The sequence below is a fragment of the Zingiber officinale genome, chromosome 5B (genome assembly GCF_018446385.1).
Source record: "Zingiber officinale cultivar Zhangliang chromosome 5B, Zo_v1.1, whole genome shotgun sequence".
NCBI classification, from domain to species: domain Eukaryota; kingdom Viridiplantae; phylum Streptophyta; class Magnoliopsida; order Zingiberales; family Zingiberaceae; genus Zingiber; species Zingiber officinale.
The window spans coordinates 2908431-2932427 of NC_055995.1; the positions used below are offsets into that span (position 1 = coordinate 2908431).

Below are 23997 nucleotides of genomic sequence, written 5' to 3' on the forward strand. Positions count from 1 at the left end.
TTCACCATCCGAGTTAGAAATAGAAGTGTATGATGGACTAGCACTGATAGCTAGTCATGAAGAATAAAACAACTCAAAAGCTAGCATTGATGAAGGGGGAGCGACATCAGATTAATGCAACAATATAGGGAGAGAATCTAGCTTTACATCTGACATGGTAAGTGAGGTATATCTCTTACCTCTTGATTAACTGTATTTTGACATAAAATCCATGTCTAAGTCAATGTGTAAATTGAAAAATAAAAATAAAAATAAAAAATTGAAAAAGGAGAATTTAGAAATAAAAATAGTCTTAACAAAATCATGTTTAATAGAATATTTTGATGAATTAAAAATTGAAAATACTAAATTAAAAGAACAAATAGAAAACTTAAAAAAAATTGCATATTCAAATTTTACTACTTCAAATATTAAAAATTATTAAGGACTAAATTGGTATTATAGATTTCACAAGGGTCAAATCAAAAGAGTAACCAAAAAGTATATTCCTAGAAAGTACTTGATCAATCTGATATGAAGGAACTTATATTGGGTTCCAAAATCATATTTAGATTAAATTCTTTATGCATATTTCTAATCTTAATTTGATTTAATACTTTTAAATTATCTAATATTTTCAAATAAATTGGTTTGTATAATTCCTTTTCGAAATTAATTATATTTTATTTTTTTTAAGAAAGAGGATTTAATTTCTAATCAGTATAAAAAATTTTAAACAATTTTTACCGTTGAATTATTTCTTATAAATTTTTTAACAAAAATTATATTTTTCAATTTAAAATATTTTACAGACTTATTTTTTTGTAAACTTTATTTTTTTGTGAACACTTGTTATATTATCTATCAAATAAAAAAATTTCAATTTTTTTTTACCATTACTGAATTTTTTGTGAACTTTTATAAAAAATAATAATTTTTAATATAAAATATTCTCGAACGTTCAATTTTTGAAATTTTAATTTTTGTAAAAATACTTGCTATATTACATTCTCACAAAAGTTTCCAAGATTTTTAGAGCTTAGAAACTATTTTGAAATATTTGTTTAAGAAATTACATCTTGCTATAGAAAATAATTTATTACTACTTAAATTATTCTCCATTATTTATGAAAATTTTATCACTTCTTTAGATATATCTATTTAATTGTTACAAAAAATTTTAAAATTTTTCAACAAATAAAAATAATTTTTAAAATTATTTTGGCTAAATTGTTTATAAATCATAAAATTTAGTATTCAAATTTTTTTAAGTGTTAATCACAAAATTCAGTTTGTGTATCCCTTAGGAGGAGGTAGATTTTTGTATATTTATAAATTGCATAACATGTCTATTAATTGAAATTATTTTCATGTTATTTTTTTTAATGCTTTAATTTGCATATTTAACTCTAACTTAACTTGGGTTGATCCACATAAAAAAAGGAGATATTATTGGTATCCCGTGGTAGTTTTGGTGTGATCAACCAAGTTAAGTTAGGTCTTGTGTTTGCTTAATGCCTTGTGTTTATGTGTGCAGGAACTTAGGAGCACAAGAAGTCAAGCAGAAGACACAACTAGCGAGAAGGACGGCACGAGAGAGAGTCAACAGGCTCGGTGCGTGTGAGGGACGAGGTGCTGCGGAAGTGTACGTTGGTGGATGAGAAGGAAGCGCACATCATTTTTCGAGGTACGAGAAGCTGAAGTGGAAGCTTAATCGAGGAGAAGGTCAGAAAATGGGTTCGGGTGAGCCCTATTCCGAATGGTCAAAATCACTCAAGTGAGCATAGCCAAAATGGAGGAGAATCAGACAGTCAATGAGATGTTGATTATCCGGGTGCCTAGACCAAGTTCGGGTGAATGGACTGGTCCAGGCGCCCAGACCCCCTAGGCACAACCCAGGGTGCCTCCTTGACGCGCCCTATTTGGTGATCGGTTAACACGGTCCAGGCACTCAGAACTATTCTGGGCTCCCCCACCACTTAAGTTTTATCTGTTGTGCACTCTTACATCGTGAATAAAATTTTAACCACGATTGTTGGTGCAATATCCCTAGGTCAAGGTTGACCTGTTTGACTAAGCTTGAGTTGGCTCAAGTTTGAGTCTTGATGTTTGGGTTTCGATGTTTGACAATACATGAAGATTGCAGGTGCAATTTTTCATGTGGGGAGATTATGAGGGAGAGTCGAGTAGGTCAAGGTTGACTGGATACTTGACTGGGAAAGTCCTGATGAGTGAAGCCAGGCAGATGGAAAATCCTAGTGAGTGAAGCTAGGTGAAAGTCTTGGTGAGTGAAGCTAGGCAGATGGAAGGTCCCGGTGAGTGAAGCCGGGCAGTGTTGAAAGTCCTGGTGAGTGAAGCTAGGTGAAAGTCCTGGTGAGTGAAGTCAGGCAGACGTGAAGTCCTAGTGAGTGAAGCTAGGCAGAAGGGAAGTCTTGGTGAGTGAATTCAGGCAAGGAAAATCCAGATGGATCAAGGTTGATCGGACATCTGGTGTTGGGAAGTCAAAGTAGGTCAAAGGGATTGACCGGATACTTGGCACGAGAAAATTTAGATGGGTCAATGTTGACCAGACATCTGGTGGAAGTCCAAGTGGGTCAAAGGGATTGACCGGACACTTGATGAGGGAGTCCTAGCAGGTCAAGGGTGATCGGATGCTAGGCATGATGAACCAACAGGTCATGGTTGACTGGATGTTAGTGTAGGGGACTTTGGACTTGTTTTTGGGCAAAAACATCGGCTGATAGATTGGGTGAGTCCCCGCGACAAGGCTCCTCTCAATCGATCAATGGATCGATTGGGGAGAAGTGTCGCGCGAACAGAAAGCCTCCCAATCGATCGGGCTATCGATTGGGAGCCTCCAATCGATCGGGCGATCGATTGGGAGCTACGATTTTGCGCGATAAGCCCTGGATCGATCAGCCGATCAATCCAGGAAATTCCCAGGAGCACAGAGGCTCTCTGGATTGATTGGCCGATCAATCCAAAGCCTCCCCAATCGATTGGGAGCAATCCGATCGATTGGGATTTGACCGTTGGCGCAGGATATAGCTGTTGGCAAGCGTTTCCCACAGTAGTTCTTCCTTAATTCTTCTCCATTGACACAGCAGCTCTCCACAGTTTCTTCTCCACTCTACTGCCAGTTCTTGAGAGGTTCTTGGAGCAAGGTTTCCTGGTGATCCAAGATCAAGAAGCAGGCTACAATAAGAAGTTAGGGTTAGGGTTTTCAGTGCATATCTTGTAAGCTTTTTCTTGTATTTTGTTTTCCCTTTCCTTACTTCTTGTATTGAGAGTGTTGTAAGGCTTTTCCGCCTTCGGTAGTTACCGTAAAGGAGTGTTTTCATAGTGGAGGGTGCGTAAGCGTGTGGATCCTTGGATTAGTCACCTCTTGTTGAGGTGGATACCAAGTAAATCCTAGAGTTAGCATTGTGTGTTTGTTTCTTTGTATTTTCCGCTGCATATCTTTGAAGAAGCAAGCAACGACGAGCACGAGATCGCGCCGAGCTATTCACCCCCCCTCTAGCTCCATTTTCGGTCCCAACAAGTGGTATCAGAGCGAGGTCACTCTTCACCGGAATCATCGCCGGAAGGGGCAAAAAGCTAGTTGGTGAAGAGGTTGGAACAATTCTACAAGTCGAAGACTTCATCAAAAAGGCTCAACTTGAAGATGGAATTCCGAGATGGACTCGGATTCGACACAAGGGTGCCTCCACCATATGTATCCACGAGTTTCGATTCTTGGAAATCAAGAATTGAAAATTTTCTTATAATGGAGATAGAGCAATGGTTTGCTCTAATGGAAGGCTTCGAAGCTCCAGAGAATTCAAAGGGAAAAATTCTCAAGAGGAGCAAGTGGAGCCAAGAACAAATCCAAAGGTGTGAAGCTAATGACAAAGTGACCAAGCTTTTGGTCAATCTATTGCCGAGCAATATCTTGGAGAAAATTGGAGAATTTGAAGATGCCAAATAGCTATGGAGCAAATTGGCAAAACTTCATGAAGAACCCTCCACTGTACCAATCCAAGAAAAATCAAATGAGGGTGATTCATTGAATCAAGACCAAAATGAAGAAGAAGAGGACTCCGAGGTTGAGAGGTGCTCAACACCAGAGGAAGAAGAAGAAAGTCCATCCTCAATAGAGCATGAAGGTAAAGCCAAAGGAGTTTACTCCTTATTTCATGTGCATGACGATTCGGAAGTTGAGAGATGTTCAACATCCGAGGATGAAGAGGAAGAAGCCTCCACCTCTAGGATTGAGGGGGAGCATGAATCATTATTGTCGGATCAAGAAGAAGCCTCTACATCCGGATCAAAAGGAGAAGATGTCATCCCTACACATGAAGGTATAAATGTTTCAATTAAGAATAAAAATCATATTATATGTTTTGAGTGTAGGGAACATGGGCACTACAAGAGCAAGTGCCCCAAATTGGCCAAGAAGAAGGGCCAAGTGACACTAAAGGGCAAGGTGAAGCCCAAGGAGACCGTCCCCACAACAAAGAAGAGCAAGGAGCACATTGTGTGCTTCTCTTGCAATCAAAAAGGACATTACCGGAGCCAATGTCCTAAGGGGAAGAAAGCGGTCAAAGCTAAAGGAGGAAGCATGGATCAAGGGGGAGCCTCCAAGGTAAAACGAAAGGTATCATTTATTGAGCCTATCCCCTTAAATAATGGTAAAAAGCATGCTAATTCTAATTTTTATCATTTTAATGCTATTTACCATAAAAATAGGAAGCATGATAGCATTAAGGAAAAACATGTAGCTCTTCATGCTAAAACTACCACACCTAGGTCTAGGAAGGTAGATAAAAATTTAGACAAGAATTCTAAAGATTTTAGTTACAAGCCTAAAAATAAAAATGCTCAAGGATTAAATGAAAAACTAAAAACTAAGGATTTAATGAGAGAAAATCAAGTCTTGAGGTCAAGACTTGATAAATTAGAAAAGACCCTAAAAAGGATAGAAAATATCCTAAAAAGGCAAAATGAGCAAAATCTAGGTTTAGGACAACAAGGGTCATCCAAGGGTAATAGAGGTTTGGGATACAAACCTAAAATCAAAAAGGATGTGTCTTCTTACCATAGGGTTTCATATAGCTATGAAACTAACCCTAGGCCTAGTGGTCAAGTCAAAAATACAAGGAAAGTTATCCCTAAGAGTATTTTTACAACAAATGTGACTAAGACTTCTAAGAAGTCTAAGAAAGTCACTAAGAAGGTCACAAGGGAAGAAATCCCTAGAGTTGACCTAGAAAAGGTGACCAAGGCTTCTAAGAAGCCAAACAAGGTCACTAGGAAGGTGTCTAGAGAAGTTATCCCTAGTGAGTACCTAGAGCATCCAAGGAGCGCCAATAGATTTTAGATTCCTATGAGCATTTTCTCTACCCCTTAGATGGGTTAGAGAGTGTCAACTCAAATTGGGAGGGTAGTTAACCCAACTTTGATGAAGTTGACACTCGGAGAGCATTTTCAAGGTTATTATCAACCTTTGAAAATGAAGTGGAGTGTCATTTACTCTTTGGAAGAGTAAAATGTTCCATAATTTGAAAGTTCAATTTTAAATTAAATCGGCGCAATTGGGAAAATCATAAAGAACTACCAAGTTGGGATTTTGGTATATTCTTAAGGAGTAAGGGCAAAAATTTAGAACTTGATCTCGATGATTACTCCTTGAAGGAGAAAATTGTGCCAAAATTTGAGGAATATTCTTAATTTGAATTGGCACAAATTAAGAAAAGTAAAAGAAATGTCAAAATTAGTCTTTGGCATTCTCTTGGGAAATAGTGGGCAATCTAGGGTTCAAATTTGTTAAAGTTAGCTAAGGTTAAGGATACTTAGATAGGTAATCTAGGTATTGTATGTGTGCTAATTTGTCATGTCTTGTTTTCCCATCATATGTCATTACATCATATTTATTTATTTGTTTTTGCATTCATGTTTTATTATGAAAAACACAAAAATATCATGTCATGTCATACATACATCATGTAGTCATAGGAAATTTTCTTTTGAAAATTATTTATCTTTGATGTATGCCATAACATATCATGCATTATGTTTAATTCCTCGCAATTAAGGACAAATGACATTTATTAACAAATAACATCCTTGATGGTTGTTCCTAACCTTAAAATGCCTAGATAGATATATATGATCCCTAGATTAGGGCAAAACCAAACTTTACATCTCACAAAAGAACTATAAGGTGACTTGTATGTATTTTAGTGCACATTAGATACAAGTGAGATGTTAGGACGATGAACAAAACTCAATATGTTGATTCAGTGTATTCTTTTGAGTTTTAAGTTCATCAAAACACATAGGTATGTGTTTTCCAATCATTGGGAAAGCTAATGTAAAAGTCATGTGCATTGAGCCCAAAGAACATGGTTGGATATTGGTTTTGAAAATCATTTTAAAATGCTTTTAGAAAACCTTGATGAAGAATATCTTTTGATAGTAATCATCATTGAAATGTTAAACACAAACTAGAAGAAAACACTAAAGTTTTTACAAGTTTTCAAGTTTGTGTCAATCTTGGAAAATAGAAAGTATTTTCATAGAAAACTATTTTTCCTTGATAGTATATCCCCTAAGTAGTGTCTACATGAATTTTCATCATTTTTAGAATTTTATAGAATTTTTTTGGGAGTTTCTGAAGTTGACTGAAATGGAATTTCAGCAATTTCATAGCTTCAATCGATCAATCGATCGGGTGATCGATTGAGAAGGCATTTCTCGTGAGCAAAAGCTCGCTGGATCGATCCACCGATCGATCCACACTAGCTGAATCGATCAGTGGATCGATTCAAGCAGGTTCAAATGATTGGGACCCAACTCCAATCGATTGGGGATGCTGATTTTGGCTGGAAAAGCTTATTTTCAGCATTCTAAACCATTTTTAGTCTATAAAACCACTCCTAACCCCTCAAAACATATTTGTATACATTTAGGGGGAGTTTTCATGATGAAAACAAGGATGGATTGGTTAAGGAAGACTAAGTAGAGGTTTAGGTTGAGGTTTGGTTTCAATATTAAATTTTTGAACCTCAAAACTTCTAAATTTGGATTTCCTATATGTTTAGGGATTCTAAGTCATTGTTGGTGCAATGACAGAAGTTGTGTGCATGTCTTTAGGGGGAGTTACTCTTTAAGGACATGAAAATTTATTTTTCATACACCTTGGAAGGTAGTTAACCTTCTTTCGTGAAAATGCTCAAGGTTGGGCATTTGAATACAATGGAGAGTGGATATCTTCATTGTTCAAGTGGTAATGCTCAAGGGTGAGCATTAAGGAAAATGAAAGGTATGGGACTTTCATTATCGTGTTGTGAGCCACGAGTGAAGTTGTGAACAACGTTGGGTAACTCTTCAATGGGAGAGTTTTTGATGTATGCCAATAGGGGGAGAATGTGTGGTTAAGTTAGGCCTTTATTACCTAAAGAGGGAGTTTGCTCTGTAGGAAAGGGGGAGAATGAAGGAAACCATCATTCATACATTGGCATGAAGAAAGTTGAGGCTATGAGATTAGCCTAACTTAAAGGTATTGTCAAATATCAAAAAGGGGGAGATTGTTGGGGCAATATCCCTAGGTCAAGGTTGACCTGTTTGACTAAGCTTGAGTTGGCTCAAGTTTGAGTCTTAATGTTTGGGTTTCGATGTTTGATAATACATGAAGATTGCAGGTGCAATTGTTCATGTGGGGAGATTATGAAGGAGAGTCAAGTAGGTCAAGGTTGACTGGATACTTGACTGGGAAAGTCCTGGTGAGTGAAGCCAGGCAAATAGAAAATCCTAGTGAGTGAAGCTAGGTGAAAGTCCTGGTGAGTGAAGCTAGGCAGATGGAAGGTCCCAGTGAGTGAAGTCGGGCAGTGTGGAAAGTCCTGGTGAGTGAAGCCAGGTGAAAGTCCTGGTGAGTGAAGCCAGGCAAACGTGAAGTCCTAGTGAGTGAAGCTAGGCAGAAGGGAAGTCCTGGTGAGTGAATTCAGGCAAGGAAAATCCAGATGGATCAAGGTTGATCGGATATCTGGTGTTGGGAAGTCCAAGTAGGTCAAAGGGATTGACCGGATACTTGGCACGAGAAAATCCAGATGGGTCAAGGTTGACCAGACATCTGGTGGAAGTCCAAGAGGGTCAAAGGGATTGAACGGATACTTGATGAGGGAGTCCTAGCAAGTTAAGGGTGACCGGATGCTAGGCATGATGAACCAACAGGTCATGGTTGACTGGATGTTGGTGTAGGGAACTTTGGACTTGTTTTTGGGCAAAAATAGGAGCTGAATCGATCAGCCGATCGATTGGCTCATGCCCAATCGATCGGCTGATCGATTGGGTGAGTCCCCATGACAAGGCTCCTCCCAATCGATCAGTGGATCGATTGGGGAGAAGTGTCGCACGAACAGAAAGCCTCCTAATCGATCGGGTGATCGATTGGGAGCCTCCAATCGATCGGGCCATCGATTGGGGGTTGCGATTTTGTGTGATAAGCCCTGGATCGATCAGCCGATCGATCCAGGCAATTCCCAGGAGCACAGAGGTGCTCTGGATCGATTGGCCGATCGATCTAAAGCCTCCCCAATCGATTGGGAGCAATCCGATCGATTGGGATTTGATCGTTGGCACAAGATATAGCTGTTGGTGAGTGTTTCCCACAGTAGTTCTTCCTTGATTCTTCTCCAGCGACACAGCAGCTCTCCATAGTTTCTTCTCCATTCTACCGCCAGTTCTTGAGGGGTTCTTCGAGCAAGGTTTCCAAGTGATCCAAGATAAAGAGGCGGACTACAACAAGAAGTTAGGGTTAGGGTTTTCAGTGCATATCTTGTAAGCTTTTGCTTGTATTTTGTTTTCCCTTTCCTTACTTCTTGTATTGAGAGTGTTGTAAGGCTTCTCCGCCTTCGGTAGTTACCATAAAGGAGTGTTTTCATAGTGGAGGGTGCGTGAGTGTGTGGATCCTTGGATTAGTCACCTTGTTGAGGTGGATACCAAGTAAATCCTAGAGTTAGCGTTGTGTGTTTGTTTCTTTGTATTTTCCACTGCATATCTTTGAAGAAACAAGCAACAACGAGCACGAGAACGCGCCGAGCTATTCATCCCCCCCCCTCTAGCTCTCCCAACAATGTTCAGGCATCTGGAGTCATTCCAAGCCCCCGAAGCTGCTATGTTAGCAAACGGTTAGATCAGACCAGTAGGTTATAAATAGACCCCTAGTCTCAGTAGTTCAACACAACACTTTAAAATGATCTCCTTTCTGTTCGATTTTGTAATCTAGTGCTTAAACTACTGTAAGAGACTTCTCCACCATAAAGAGATTTAATAGTGAGCTTTCAACGTCTTGGATGATTAATCTCCTAATTACAAACCAAGTAAAAAGATCTACCTCTTCTTCATTTCTTGTTAATTAGTTTGTTATTAAAAAAGTGTTTCTTAACTTAGTTTGAAAAGACGAGAAAGGGTTGATTTTCATTTTCAGGGTAATTCATCCCCTCTCATCGGCTGACAAGGGACCAACACTTTGCCACTTGTCGGCGCCTTAATAATCTCTTCGGGGTGGACCGTGCAGCTACTAATATTGATGACGGTGAGGAGACAACGAACAGACTATGCTTCTTCCGCATGAATATATTCAGTTGCTTAGTTCAGGAGATGGTCAAAGTCTCTTGGAGGCCTTCTGATTAAATAACAGAAGAAATCATTATTGGTGAGCCCCTATGAAAGGACGCTCACCAAAATCTCCGGGGTGACCTAGGGGGTATCCATGGCCAACTGATTAAATTTTTTTATATAAGCATAGAGAGTCTCCTTAGGTCCCTACTTGAGCGAAAAGAGGCTCAAGGGGGTTATGCGATAACGACAACTGCTGGGAAAATGATCGAAGAAGACCTTGCGAAAATCCTTAAAATTGTAGATCGATTCAGCCGGCAATCACTTGAACTACCTTTGTGTTGAGCCAGAGAGTGTGGTGAGAACCACTTGGCACTTTATGTCATCCGTATATTAGTGTATAAGAGCAGCATTTTCAAACTTCAAGAGGTGATCTTCGAGGTCGGTTACCCGAGCATATTCCCCTATTGCTAGGGGGCGGTAATGCTTCGGCAGTTGATCCTCGAGTACCTCCTGGGAGAATGGTGTACTAACCCACTCAAGGGAGCTACAAGCCATCGGGGCTTTTCCTTTGCCCGCGTCTCGGGCGGGTGCATCTCCTAAAGATGATGCTTGGAGTCATTATTCCCTGCCCACGTCCTCGATTGGCGTACGAAATAATGCCCAATGGTGTGCAATTGGGGAGGGTGGCATGGGCGGCGGATGGATTGGTGGAACATAGGGCGGTACCAAGCCAGTAGTCAGGGGAATTAGCTAGTGCCCCCACTGGGTTCCTCGCTCGGGCTCCTCACTCAGTGAGGGGTCTATTGTCAATGCGATGGAGTCGTACGACAGAGTGCTGCCGGTTGCTTCTTGTTGTTGTACTAGCTTCTGTGCCCTAGCATTAATTAACATTTCTAGGTCCTCTTGCGTCAACAGAAAGAAGACCTTGAGCTGGCGAGAATGATGAGCAAAAGCTAAAAACTGGCAGAAGAAAGGGACTCCTTTCCTACTCACAGTAAAGAGAGCAGACTCAGTGCCAAAAACCAGGAAAGGAGTCCCTAGTGAAGGTCCTCCGACACTCAAGTCGGTTTGGTATCTGGGCGGGAAGTAGAACAGTAAAGAAGTGGCAAGGCATGCACATAGTAAAATATATTTTCAAGTACCTTGCCATCGGAGAGGACCCCCTCCCCCCCCCCCTCTCCCCATCTATATATCACCTCTATAACCTCCGCAATCATGAGATGATAAAGAATGTCAAGTGTTAGAAGTTGGCGAGTAAGAGAATATGTATAACTTGGGAAGCATATAGTCACCATCTAAGGAATCTTCTGTTACCCGTGTGCATCCTTTTTCTAACGGATGTTATTAATGAGGCAGTTGGAAGAATATACTGTCATAATGTGCTTGCTAACAGAAGGTGTAAAGTTATCTTCAAAGAAAGTTCCATTGAATGTCATGTAACAATAGAGGAATATGTTGAGTTTTAATTCAAACTATTCCTTTTGTTTCTTTTTGATAATGCATATGTATATGCATTTAGTCCCACATTGCTAAGCTAAGAAAGTTGGATGGCCTTATATATGGAGCCCTTCCATCCTTGCTTAGCAAAGTTAAGGGGACCTACACGCATGCGCGGGCCGAGCCCAAATCAGGTGGTTTCGGGGGGTTCGAGCCGGAAATCCATAAACCGGGCATGACGCACGCGATCATCGTGCGCAGGGGGGGTGCAAATCCCCAGCTCATGGGCTTCACGCTTGCAGGCGGCCTGGTTAGTTTTTGCCAGTCTCTGGTTTGGTCCTGTCCCTCAAATCTGGTGGTTTGGTTCTGTCCGCATGAGGAAGCGAAGCGACGCACCTGGTTGCTCTGTCAGCGTGAGAAAGCGACACACGCTTTGGGAAGCAGTGCTTCAGAGTGAATATGTAGTCTGCTTTCTGATTCTTCACTCAATCAATCTGTGCGCTGCTTTGCTTTCTCTTCTTCCTCTGTGTGTTCATCCGCTCCCTTCCTTTCCTTGTTCTGAGTCTGAGGCTTGGTTCCGCGATCTGAGGTTGAGTCCGAGTGCGACGTTCATCTTAGAGTGCACCTACGGACGACGTGAGTGGTTGTCGGATCTTGGGAGAATTTTTCCGGAGAGCCTCTGCACCGTGGGCGGCAATAAATTCTCTAAAGACAGTCGGCACACCGACGCTTCAACCGAAGATAACATTTTCTCGACCTCTCTTTTTATTTACCTGTTTACTACATGCTTGTTGTTTTGGTGCAATTCTATTACTAAATTGCTGCTCTCGTTACAACAACAATTTTAGAGAATTTATTTTCAGCATCAGTAGACATGATGAATGATAGGGTAACGGGGTCTGATGAGGCTAGCGCCAGACCCGAAAGATTTTTCGGGCAAAACTTCAAACGTTGGCAACAACGGATGAAATTTTGGCTTACTACACTAGGGTTATTCTCTGTTATAGAAACAAATCCTCCTTCACCTGATGAAGAGGAACTTGCCTATAGTGCTGCCTTACAGAGGTTTAAGCAAAGAGATTATCTCTGCCATGGGAGGATCCTGTCTGCCTTCTCAGACGCACTATTTGATGTATACTACTCAACATCTTCGGCTAAAGAGCTGTGGAAATCTTTGGATAAAAAATACAACTCCGAAGATTCTGGTTTAGAAAAGTATACTGTGGCAAAATTCCTAAACTTCAAAATGATTGAAGGCAAATCTGTGGTTGAGCAGACACATGAATTCCAAGTTCAAATTCATGGTCTTGCTGAAGGAGATATATCATTACCTGAAAATTTTCAGGTCTTGTCTATCATCGAAAAATTGCCTCCAAGTTGGGAAGATTTTGGCATGACTCTCAAACATAGAAGAGGTAAAATCTCTCTAGAAGATTTGATGATTGCCTTAAATATCGAAGAAGAACATCGGAAGCAACATAAAGATGATGATAAAAGAATGTCTATGGATTTTATTCCAAAGGCAAACGTAGTAGTCTCATCTGACAAGAAAAAATTCAAAAATCAGAAAATGAAGAACAAGATGAAACCCAAACCAAAGATTCAAAAGAAAAATGGAACGAAGTCATGCTGGGCATGTGGACAAGTTGGACATTATGCCAAATTCTGCCCTAAGCAAAAGGACAAGAAGAAAAACCAAAGCAACACGTCCAACACCAAAACACAAGTAAATGTTGTGACTGCTAGTGACGACACCAGCAATAGGTTTGTTACCTTTAAACCCAAACTAAACTTGATCTATCAACCCAATGAATGGTTAGTTGATACAGGTGCTAATGTGCACTGTTGTGCTGATCGCTCTGCCTTCCTTACTTATCAGGTAATTGAAGGCACTTTCGTGACCATGGGGAACCATTCTGCAGCCAGTGTGTTTGGGATAGGACAAGTTGACCTGAGGTTCACCTCTGGAAAAATCCTATCACTGTATGAGGTGCATCATGTTCCAGCGGTCCGTCGGAATTTGATTAGCGGGTCAAAGTTAGTCCGCGCTGGTTATGAGTTAAACTTTAAATGTAATAAAGTTGTAATATTACATTTAGGAACATTTATTGGAGAAGGTTACCTTAATGAAGGTTTATTTAAACTCAATATAAAAAATGCTACCTTAAATAAATTTACTGATATTGGTTGTTCATATAACATTGAGTTTTATGATATATGACATGACAGATTAGGACATGTCAATTTTGATACCGTAAAAAAAATGATGAATCTAGACATGATTCCTAAGCATGCTATAAATAATAAGAAAAAATGTGAAGTTTGTGTGCAATATAAACAACCCCGTAAACCCTTCAAATCAGTTGATAGAAATTCTGATATTTTAGAATTAATTCATACTGACTGTTGTGAGTTTAACGGTGTAACAACGAGTGACCATAAAAGGTATTTCATTACCTTCATTGATGATCACTCTCGTTATTGTTATGTTTATTTGCTGAAACCCAAGGATGAAGCTTTAGATAAATTTATGGTTTTTAAATCTGAAGCTGAGAATCAAACAAATAAAACTATTAAGAGGTTAAGGTCTGATAGGGGTGGAGAGTTTACCTCGAACCTGTTTCAAAAATTTTGTCAAGATGCAGGTATAATTCACGAGGTAACTGCTCCATATAGTCCTCAATCCAACGGTATAGCAGAACGAAAAAATTGAACCCTTGAAGATATGATTAATTCCATGTTAGGCAGTTCTGGGTTACCCAACTTCATGTGGGGGAGGCTTTATACACTGCATGCCATGTGTTAAATAGAGTCCCCATGAGGTCAAGGGATAAAAGCTCATATGAGCTTTGGAAAGACCGGAGGACAAGTTTGAAATACCTTAAAGTGTGGGGGTGCCTTGCAAAGGTACTAGTACCTGAACACAGAAGGAAAAAACTTGGTCCAAAGACCGTAGATGATATCTTCTTGGGTTATGCTCAAAATAGTATTGCATATAGGTTTCTGATTATTAAATCTGAAATTTCTGAAATAGATGCAAATACTATTGTAGAACTTCACGATGCTACATTTTTTGAGGATATATTTCCTATGAAGACGAGAACACCTCAATCTATATCTGGTATTCCTACTAGAGATAATCCTGTTGTCGTAGAGGTCTCATTATCCGTAGTAGATACACCTTCCTCAAGTCACTCTAGACTAGATGAATCTAGTGAGTATACAGAACCGAGAATGAGCAAGAGGCAACGTGTGTCTACGGATTTAGGCCAAGATTTTATCACCTATAATATAGAAGGTGACCCTGTGTCATATAGAGATGTTATGGCTTCTCCTGAAGCTAAGCACTGAAAAAAGGCCATTAAAAGTGAAATGGACTCTATTATCTCTAATGACACTTGGGAGTTGGTAGATTTACCTCCTGGGTGTACCACTATAGGATGTAAATGGGTGTTTAAGAGAAAACTAAAACCTGATGGGTCAGTAGATAAATTCAAAGCCCGCCTAGTTGCTAAGGGATTCAAACAGAAAGAAGGGATTGATTATTTTAACACTTATTCTCCTGTTACCAGAATTACTACAATCCGAGTGTTAATAGCATTGGCATCCATATATCATCTTGAGGTCCATCAAATGGATGTCAAAACGGCATTCCTTAATGGAGATCTTGAAAAAGAGATATATATGGATCAGCCTGAGAGACATGTAGTTTCTGGAAATGAGAATAAAGTCTGTAGGTTAGTCAAATCTCTTTATGGTTTAAAGCAAGCCCCAAAGCAGTGGCACGAAAAATTTGATAGAGTTATGCTATCGTTTGGCTTTGAAATGAATAATTCTGATAAATGTGTGTATGTTAAAATGAAAGGTGATAATTGTATTATCTTATGTTTATATGTAGATGATATTCTACTTTTTGGTTCTAACCTTTATATTATTAATGAGACTAAGGTCCTCTTAAGTGGTAAGTTTGATATGAAGGATATGGGTTGTGCTGACATGATTTTAGGGCTGAAGTTGACTCGTTCAACTGAAGGAATAGCAATTTCTCAGTCACTCTATGTTGAGAGAGTATTAGAGAAATATGGCTATAGCCAAGTTAAATCTGTCGTCACACCCTATGATCCTTCAAAAACTCTCCACAAGAATAAGAGTGGTGTGGCAGTATCTCAATTAAGATACACACAAATAATAGGTAGTCTAATGTATTTAGCAAATTGTTCTAGACCTGATATTTCTTTTGCTATAACAAAATTGAGCAGGTTTACCAGCTGTCCGGACAGAACGCATTGGGATGCATTAGACAGAGTACTCAGATACCTAAAAGGTACTACATCCTTGGGCTTGTGGTATGGGAGATTCCTTGCAGTCCTGGAGGGATATAGTGATGCTAGTTGAATAGCTGACACTGTTGAGTGTAAAGGTGCTACTGGTTATGTCTTTACACTTGGAGGCAGTGCAGTTGCTTGGAGGTCTGTTAAACAGACGATTATAACTCATTCTACATCTGAGGCAGAATTGTGTGCTTTGGATACCACAGTAACTGAAGTTGATTGGCTTATGGGTCTTCTTTATGAAATTCCCTTGATGATGAAGTCAATACCTTCTATTTCAATACACTGTGATAATCAAACAACAATAGCTCAGATTAGAAGCTCCAAGTATAACCAGAAACAGAAGAGACATGTACGAATAAGATTAAAGTCTATTCGTGAGTTAGTGTCTCTTGGAGTGATATTATTGGACTTTGTAAGTTCAAAAGATAATATTGTTGATCCACTCACTAAAGGACTTGATTCTGAGAAAATCAAGAGATCCAGTAAGGGAATGGGACTGAGGTCTATCCTGGTTTCACCTATAGCGGCAACCTAACCTATCTGATTGGAGATCCTAAGAAGTAGGTTCAATGTGGTATAAACAAGTTATAAGGGTGAACCGTAAGCATCAAATTGATTGAAATGTAATCTCATAGTCTCTTCCCTGGATAGATGTTTGACTGCTAGTAAGGATGAGCTTAGGAACTCTTAATGAGTTCAAGGTCTTAATGACAAGATGCTCGCATTACATCCTTGGAGAACTCACCTATGTAAGTGTAACTGTGTGGCCGCAGTGTGGGGGGTGTAGGCAACTCTCCTTAGCACTTATGAAACAAGATTCGGTAGCATGGCCATAATGCACCAACCCAGAAGGATTCAACCGTCGCCCGTGATGAGTTGTTACCAATTGATTTCACATATAAAAGGTTTAAGTTCAAGACTGAGTTCACTTCAAACCTATGTGAATAAGATTAGTGTACTTAGGTGAAAATTCAAACCAGAAGGTATTTTCACTAAAAGCTCATTGCAACCAAACCTCAGAACATATCTTTATTTTTGACCAAAAATAATTTAAATTAGTGGGGGATTGTTGAGTTTTAATTCAAACTATTCTTTTTGTTTCTTTTTGGTAATGCTTATGTGTATACATGTAGTCTCACATTGCTAAGCTAAGAAGGTTGGAAGGTCTTATATATGGAGCTCTTCCATCCTTGCTTAGCAAAGTTAAGGGGACCTACACGCATGCGCGGGTCGAGCCCAAATCAGGTGGTTTCGGGGGTTCGAGTCGAAAATCCATAAACAGGGCGCGACGCACACGATCATCGCGCGCAGGGGGGTGCAAATCCCCAGCTCGTGGGCTTCACGCTTGCAGGCGGCCTGGCTAGTTTTTGCCAGTCTCTGGTTTGGTTCTGCCCCCTCAAATCTGGTGGTTTGGTTCTATCCGCGTGAGGGAGCGAAGCGAAGCGACGCACCTGGTTGGTTCTCTCCGCGTAAGGAAGTGAAGCGACGCACCTGGTTGCTCTGTCAGCGTGAGAAAGCGACGCACGCTTTGGGAAGTAGTGCTTCAGAGTGAATAAATATGCAGTCTGCTTTCTGATTCTTCACTCAATCAATCTGTGCACTGCTTTGCTTTCTCTTCTTCCTCTGTGTGTTCCTCCTCTCCCTTCCTTTCCTTATATATTCTGAGTCTGAGGCTTGGTTCCGCGATCTGAGGTTGAGTCCGAGTGCGACGTTCGTCTTGGAGTGCACCTACGGACGACCCGAGTGGTTGTCGGATCTTGGGAGAATTTTGTCGGAGAGCCTCTGCACCGTGGGTGGCAATAAATTCTCTAATGACAGTCGACACGCCGACGCTTCAACCGGAGATAACATTTTCTCGACCTCTCTTTTTATTTACCTGTTTACTGCATGCTTGTAGTTTTGGTGCAATTATATTACTAAATTGCTGCTCTCGTTACAACAACAGAATATTCTCTAACAAACTGTTATCATTCTCTGACAGGTTATTGTGATTATCTGATAATGTTTTCCTCTAAGTATATCCCAGCCGAGCATGTATCTGATCGGTTACATATTATAGTGGTCGATCGATATGTGGATGAACCACTGAGTTTTGTAAGGACGTCTGACCCTTAAGACTGCCCGAATATATGTTGTGTGGCGCTGAAGATTTGATCATAAAGTAATGGAGAATCAAGTTGTAGTCTGAGTGAAAGGCTGGACCATTGAAACCTTGACGAATATATTCTCGGACGGTCTTTTGACAGGCTGGTCCTTTCTTAAACCCAGGTGGCCCATGGGCAATCAGTTATATGCTAAGTGTCCTGGTGCCAAAGCGGCACACTAGGCCTCTTAGTCTTGGCCAGATTTAGGGTTGGTCATCCTTGTGGTGGAGGTCTTAATACTGAATGAGAAACTAAGCCTAATTGAAAGTAATCCTTTGACTATCATCTCTCTTTGACTTAGACCGCTACTTCATCTTAACTTTAACTTCCATGTCTTCTCAGAGTTAGTGCTTAACACCCCGTGTCATATATGTATATCGGAGGACATCTTCAAATAAAAGCATTATCCTTTTGAGATTTATTATTTAAAATTATAAATTTGAGATAAAAGTTAACATAATATTAATCATGACTATCTTACTAACTTATTATGTGGGAAGCTTAATCACATGATTTCTATAGATTTTCATTTTCTTTAAAAAATGATTTTGAAAGAAAATAATAATTTAATGGGAAGATAATATCAATGTAAATCGAATGAAGCATTTTTTTAATTATTCTATTCAGAAAATTGTATTCTTTTTTTTTTTTAAATGTCAGATCAACTTTATTTTAGAAAAGAACAAAGCCACGAATTATATCTATTACGGACAGATTTCATTTTTTTTTTTTTTTTTGAAGTCTCATTAGTTGTTTAGGTGTAATTTTTTAAGACCGTATCTAGTTGCTGGAACCGTAACTCTACGAGAATTTTATCAGTTACTAAAATAAATTAGAAAGTGATTATGAAAACTTATCCAAGATGGTCAATAATTTTAGGCCCGCTTTTTATTGAAAGAAGAATTATTTCGTTGGGGAGATACTGTTCGTTGTAGTTAAGATTTAAATTTTAAATTTCTTAGTTATGCCTTGAGGAACCTAACACTACAATAATTACTATATTTTGGGACGAATTTATAAAAAAAATTCGTCCCAAAATTTTTGGGGACGAAATTTGGGATGAAAAATTTTTTGTCCCAAACTGGTTGATCCTAACTTTTGGAACAAACTTATGTTTGTTGTAAAATTGGCAACGAAATTGGGGACGAAAATAGGGGCGAAAAAAATTTTCGTCCCCAAATTCGTTGCCAAATTTGTAACAAAAAAAATTTTTCGTTGCAAAAGTTTATACAATTCTGCAACGAATATTTTTTGTTGCAAACTTAGCAACGAATTTGGGGTCGAAAACTTTTGTCGAATTTTTTTTTGTTGTCAATTTTGTCCCTAATTTTGCATATAATTTTCCAACGAATAGTAAATTTGTTGCAAAATCGACAACGAATTTGGCAACAAAATTTAGCAACGAATTATATTTTCGTTGCCAAATCTGTCGCCAAATTTGCAACAAAAACCCTTACTTGTCGCAATATTTAATACAATTTTGGGACGAAAAAATTTTTTTGTTGCAAACTTTGCAACAAATTTGGGGACGAATTTGGAGAAGAATTAATTATTTTTGCTAAGTTTGTCCCTAATTTTACAACGAATTAGATATTTGTTGCTAATTTGGCAACAATTTTGGCAACAAAATTTGGCAACGAATTAAATTTTTGTTGCCAAATCCGTTGCTCTTTATATGTGGGATTCTGAGACGAATCCACAAATTCGTCCCAGAATCTGGGACAAAATTTGCAACAAAAAATCTTTTGTTGCGAAGTGACGATAGAATGGCAACAAAAATTATTTGTTGCCAAATTCGTTCCTAATAACAAAACTACATTCCAGTTATAGCTGATTTCTACAATTCAATCCATACATACATATACAACAAATTCAAATAACACATTCAACACATCCTAATTAACATTAACACATCCTAATTAACATTATCACATCTTAATTAATTCATATACATCTATTCACAACAAATTCAAATGTTTCAAACTCAACAAGTCATACAAGACCATAATTTGTTCTTTAAGCTACTCAAAAATATTTCACAAGTTCAACACTCCAACAAGTTTCCATACAAGTCCATCAATCCAAGAAGTTAAACAAACTAAGATACATCAAGTCATCTTCTTATTCCACAAAAGCTTTCATCCCATCAAGTCTTCTTTTCCTACATAAAAACAAATAAATAAACTAGATGATATGTAACCAGAAAGATAATTACTTAAAATGTAACAGTCTCATCATTAGTTTGCTTGCATGGGAGTGTGACATCACAAACTTGGTTTGCGGCTTGGTGCTTGAGGATGTTATATAACTTGTATTGTTGGCATAAAACAGATCCAACCAGTAGCCCTAGTATTTGAAGATGTCAAACACACGTAAAAGATGCAAAGGGAGAGAGTATTAATCCGAATTATATTGAGTAGTGAAACAAAAGGTAAATAATCGAACTATCGCTTCAATGTTCTTAGATTGGTATAGGAAACAACACATAATTCTGAAATTCCTTGAACATTCAAAAAAAGGCCCTATTTATCAACGGTATCAACTATCCATTTCATAGCAACGGTAAATTAAAATATAAGAGGTATCTTGAAGCTAGCTAACAGTTTCTTAAATATAATACATCCTATTTCACCATAACAAATAAAAGATACAAATATCCTATTTCCATTTGGCATGAATAGCATGAGATGTATTCTTAAAAATCCTAACATTTAAAAATATCTCAAATGAATAAAACACAAACTAGGTAATATCAAATTGGTTCCAAACACCTCCCTCAAGTTGATTAAAGACATCACTGAATTAGTTTGTTTCAAATATAATCAATCACCTCCAGAATATATGGTTGGCAAATCCGTCAATATATAACGCAATAGTAGCAAATACGTCTATATCAATCTAATTTGATAAAATTTTAAATGATTTCATTCTTTCTTCGTGCTGAACTAATTTTAATTGATTCCCTCCTATGTGAACTAATAATGCAGTAGTAGCAAATTTTAACAAATTTATAAAAAGAATGATACCCTTATTTAACTTTTCAAATGCAACTGGAAAAAATAAATAAATCAATAAAATTAGATTATATAATACTTACTTTTTTCTTCGGCATACATTTCGTCTCACAAGCCCTGTTAAAAACAAATCAATAATATTAATTAAAATAAAAATTAGAGAAGTTAAGAAGCCATTAATTAATGTTGAAAACACTAATTAGGAGACATCTAATCATCGTACATAATTAAAATCAGGAACAACCATCACCACCATCATCGTTATCATCATGGTCATCATCGTCATCGTCATTGGAAGGAACCTGACTTTGAGCGGAGGTCAACTGAAGGTGTCGCATGATAAATTCTTGATGTCGGCGCAACGCTCTCATATCTTGCTCCATTTTCAATTAGATAAATTCTTGTTATACATCCAACTTCTTTCATTCTGCATTTTACCTGTATGCAGTTATTTAGTTAAACATTATTAAAAGTTACTACAAATAAATCTTATCATTGAAGACTAAGCAACAAAGAACATCAGATCAAAATGAAGGAACACAATTAAACAACCAACTATAACCTAATTATTTAAAGTTAACTTAATATACAGATAAGAAAATGTATATTAATGTACTTAGGAATACCGAAAAGAGGTGAACAAAAACGGTTGTCCTAATCGTACACTGATATCACGGCAAATTGAGACCTGCAAAAAATAACACAATGAATTATAAGAGCACCTTTCAAATTTTAAATAAAAATTTATACAATATTAATTTCCATGCTGTCGCGCTTAGCGAGGGCAGCCGCGGCCATCCGGGGGCATCCACGGCCAGCATGGGTAGCCGCATTCCTCGTGTCCGACAGCGGCCACAGTGGGCAGCCGCTGCCACCCTATGTGTGCAGCAGCGGCCACGCCACCTTAACAGCCAGATTTGGCCAGTGACTGCCAAGCTAAGGCCGGTCAAGCGGCCACCTTCGACCAAACGCGCCGACTCGCCCACCCACAGCCAAAAGCGGCAAAGCCACAGCCAGGCCAGGATTTGTCGACTCCCGCCTGCCGGCAGCCACGTCCAGACAACGTCCAGGGGCACCAACTCGCGCCTGCCGACATCCACGACCAAGCCACAGACAGGCGCTGCCAGGCACGCCGACTCGGCCAGGAGAGGCGACTAGGCTAGGCCACGCTCAGGCGTGACGATTCGGGCCTGTCCGCAGCCACCTGCGGCCACTCGCGCTTGCCGGCGGCCACTCGCGCTTGCCGGCAGCCACCCGCGGCTGCCACCGTCCGCGCGGCCAGAGAGGGGAAAGGGGAGATGGGAGAGGTCGAGATAGAAGATGCATACCGCCACACGGTTCCACCGTCGAAGATCAACGCTGCCGCCGGAGTACAAAGCTGCCGCCAAAATGAGCGCAGATCTGGGAATCGCAGGGACAGAGATGAAGGGTAAGGGACAGAGACGAAAAGAAGCAAAGGAAATTAGAGCCAAACATATTAGATCTAGGGTTTTTTTGCATCAAACAAGTTTTATTGCCAATTTCATCCCAGAATTTGGGACAAATCCTGGATTCATCCCAGATTTGGGGACGAATCCAGGATTCGTCCCAAAATTTAGGACAAATAGATGGATTCGTCCCAAAATTTTTTTAAAAAGAAAAAAAAATGGAAGGCTTACATATGGACCTAGAGATATTGGAATTTCATAAAACAAGTTTCTATGCGTTCGTATCATTGTCCTGATCATAATTATGTCCACATAAATATTTTTGACCAAATATATTGATTGTTGAAATTTTTTTATCCTAATTTGACCTAATTTGATTTAAAAATTTGAATCTCACAAAATATTAATTAAGAATTATGGATGATGGTATATTTGCGATCAGGACAATAATACGAATCTATAAAAATTTATTTCATGAAATTCTAATGTCTCTAGGTCCAAATATAAGGTTTCCGTCACTTATCTACTAACATGCGTTGCATAATAACTTTTTAGTTAGTTGTAAACTATATATGTTTTAAAAAAATCTACCTAGAGACATCAGAATTTCAAGAAATAAGTTTCTATGCATTCATATCATTGTCTTGATCGTAATTATATATTTTTAAATATTTTTGACCAAATATATTGATTGTTTGAATTTTTTATCTTAATTTGACCTAATTTTATTTAAAAATTTGAATCTCACAAAATATTAATTAAAAATTATGGATGATGATATATTTATGATCAAGACAATAATATGTATCCATATAAATTTATTTCATGAAATTCCGATATCTCTAGGTCTAAATTTAAGGTTTCGGTCACTTATATACGAACATGCATTGCATAATAACTTTTTAGTTAGTTGTAAATTATATATGTTTTAAAAAAATCTACCTAGAGACATCGGAATTTCATGAAACAAGTTTCTATACGTTTGTATCATTGTCATGATCGTAATTATATATTTATAAATATTTTTTTACCAAATATATTGATTGTTTGAATTTTTTATCTTAATTTGACCTAATTTGATTTAAAAATTTGAATCTCACAAAATATTTATTAAAAATTATTAATGATTATATATTTACGATCAAAACAATAATACGTATCCATAGAAATTTATTTCATTAAATTCTGATATATCTAGGTCCAAATTTAAATAAATACCGTGTAAAAAATACATATTGTCAATAAATATTATCAAAATATTAGCCGTGTATATAGTGCGTTGTTAATAGTCTTTAAAAATTAAAGAATTTTTCAATTTCTAAACCCTCCACTATCGCAACCCTTGATGCTCTATTTACTTAGAGAGCGGAAAGTAAAACTAAGAAAAAAATTTTATAGTGAAAAAGTTTTCGACGTTTACTTTATTAAAATTTTGAAAGAGAAGAGAAACACAATCCATCATCAGATAGTTTTGGATCCAAAATGGATCATCTCAAAATCGAACGGAAAGCAGCGGATTGAAAAAAAATGATACATGTACCCTTGTCATTCACAAAATTACAGCATATATCAAAAAAATGACGCATGCATCCTTTTTAACTCACAAAATTACACTATATATCTAAAAAATAATGTAGGTACCATTTTTTAGTTATAAAAATTACACCACATGTACCCACTTTTCTTAATTAAGATAAACAAGTATACATAGAAATAAATTTCTTTCCCTTTCCATTCTCTTTCCATATCCCTAGATTTCTTTTATCCATTCATCATCCTCCTTTAGATAAACAAAACATAAATCTTCATGAACTTCTTTCTCTCTCCGAAAAACCCTCGAACATCTTTACCTCTCGCTGAACCTTTTTTCCTTTTTTTGCCAAAACCCCTACGCGACTCCCTCTCTTCCAAACATCTTCCTCTCTCTCTCTCTCTCTCTCGTCGCCTCCTCTCGCCTTCCTTGTCCATATGACTGTAGAAATTAATGTCAAAGAAAAGTAATCGTCTTTATTGATGACTCCAAAAAAAGACTTGTTAGAAAATAAAGAGTACAAAGTCTTAT

General features: G+C 38.2%; 1 long non-coding RNA gene across 1 annotated transcript; it reads right to left on the reverse strand.

Moving 5' to 3' along the window:
- Window positions 1–19429: 19429 nt before the first annotated feature.
- Window positions 19430–21987, reverse strand: LOC121983922. Its single transcript, XR_006112733.1, has 5 exons — window positions 21837–21987; window positions 21135–21196; window positions 20732–20946; window positions 20592–20625; window positions 19430–19655 (listed from the first exon to the last, which is right to left on the reverse strand). It is a non-coding gene; the product is annotated as an uncharacterized LOC121983922 (long non-coding RNA).
- Window positions 21988–23997: the final 2010 nt, after the last annotated feature.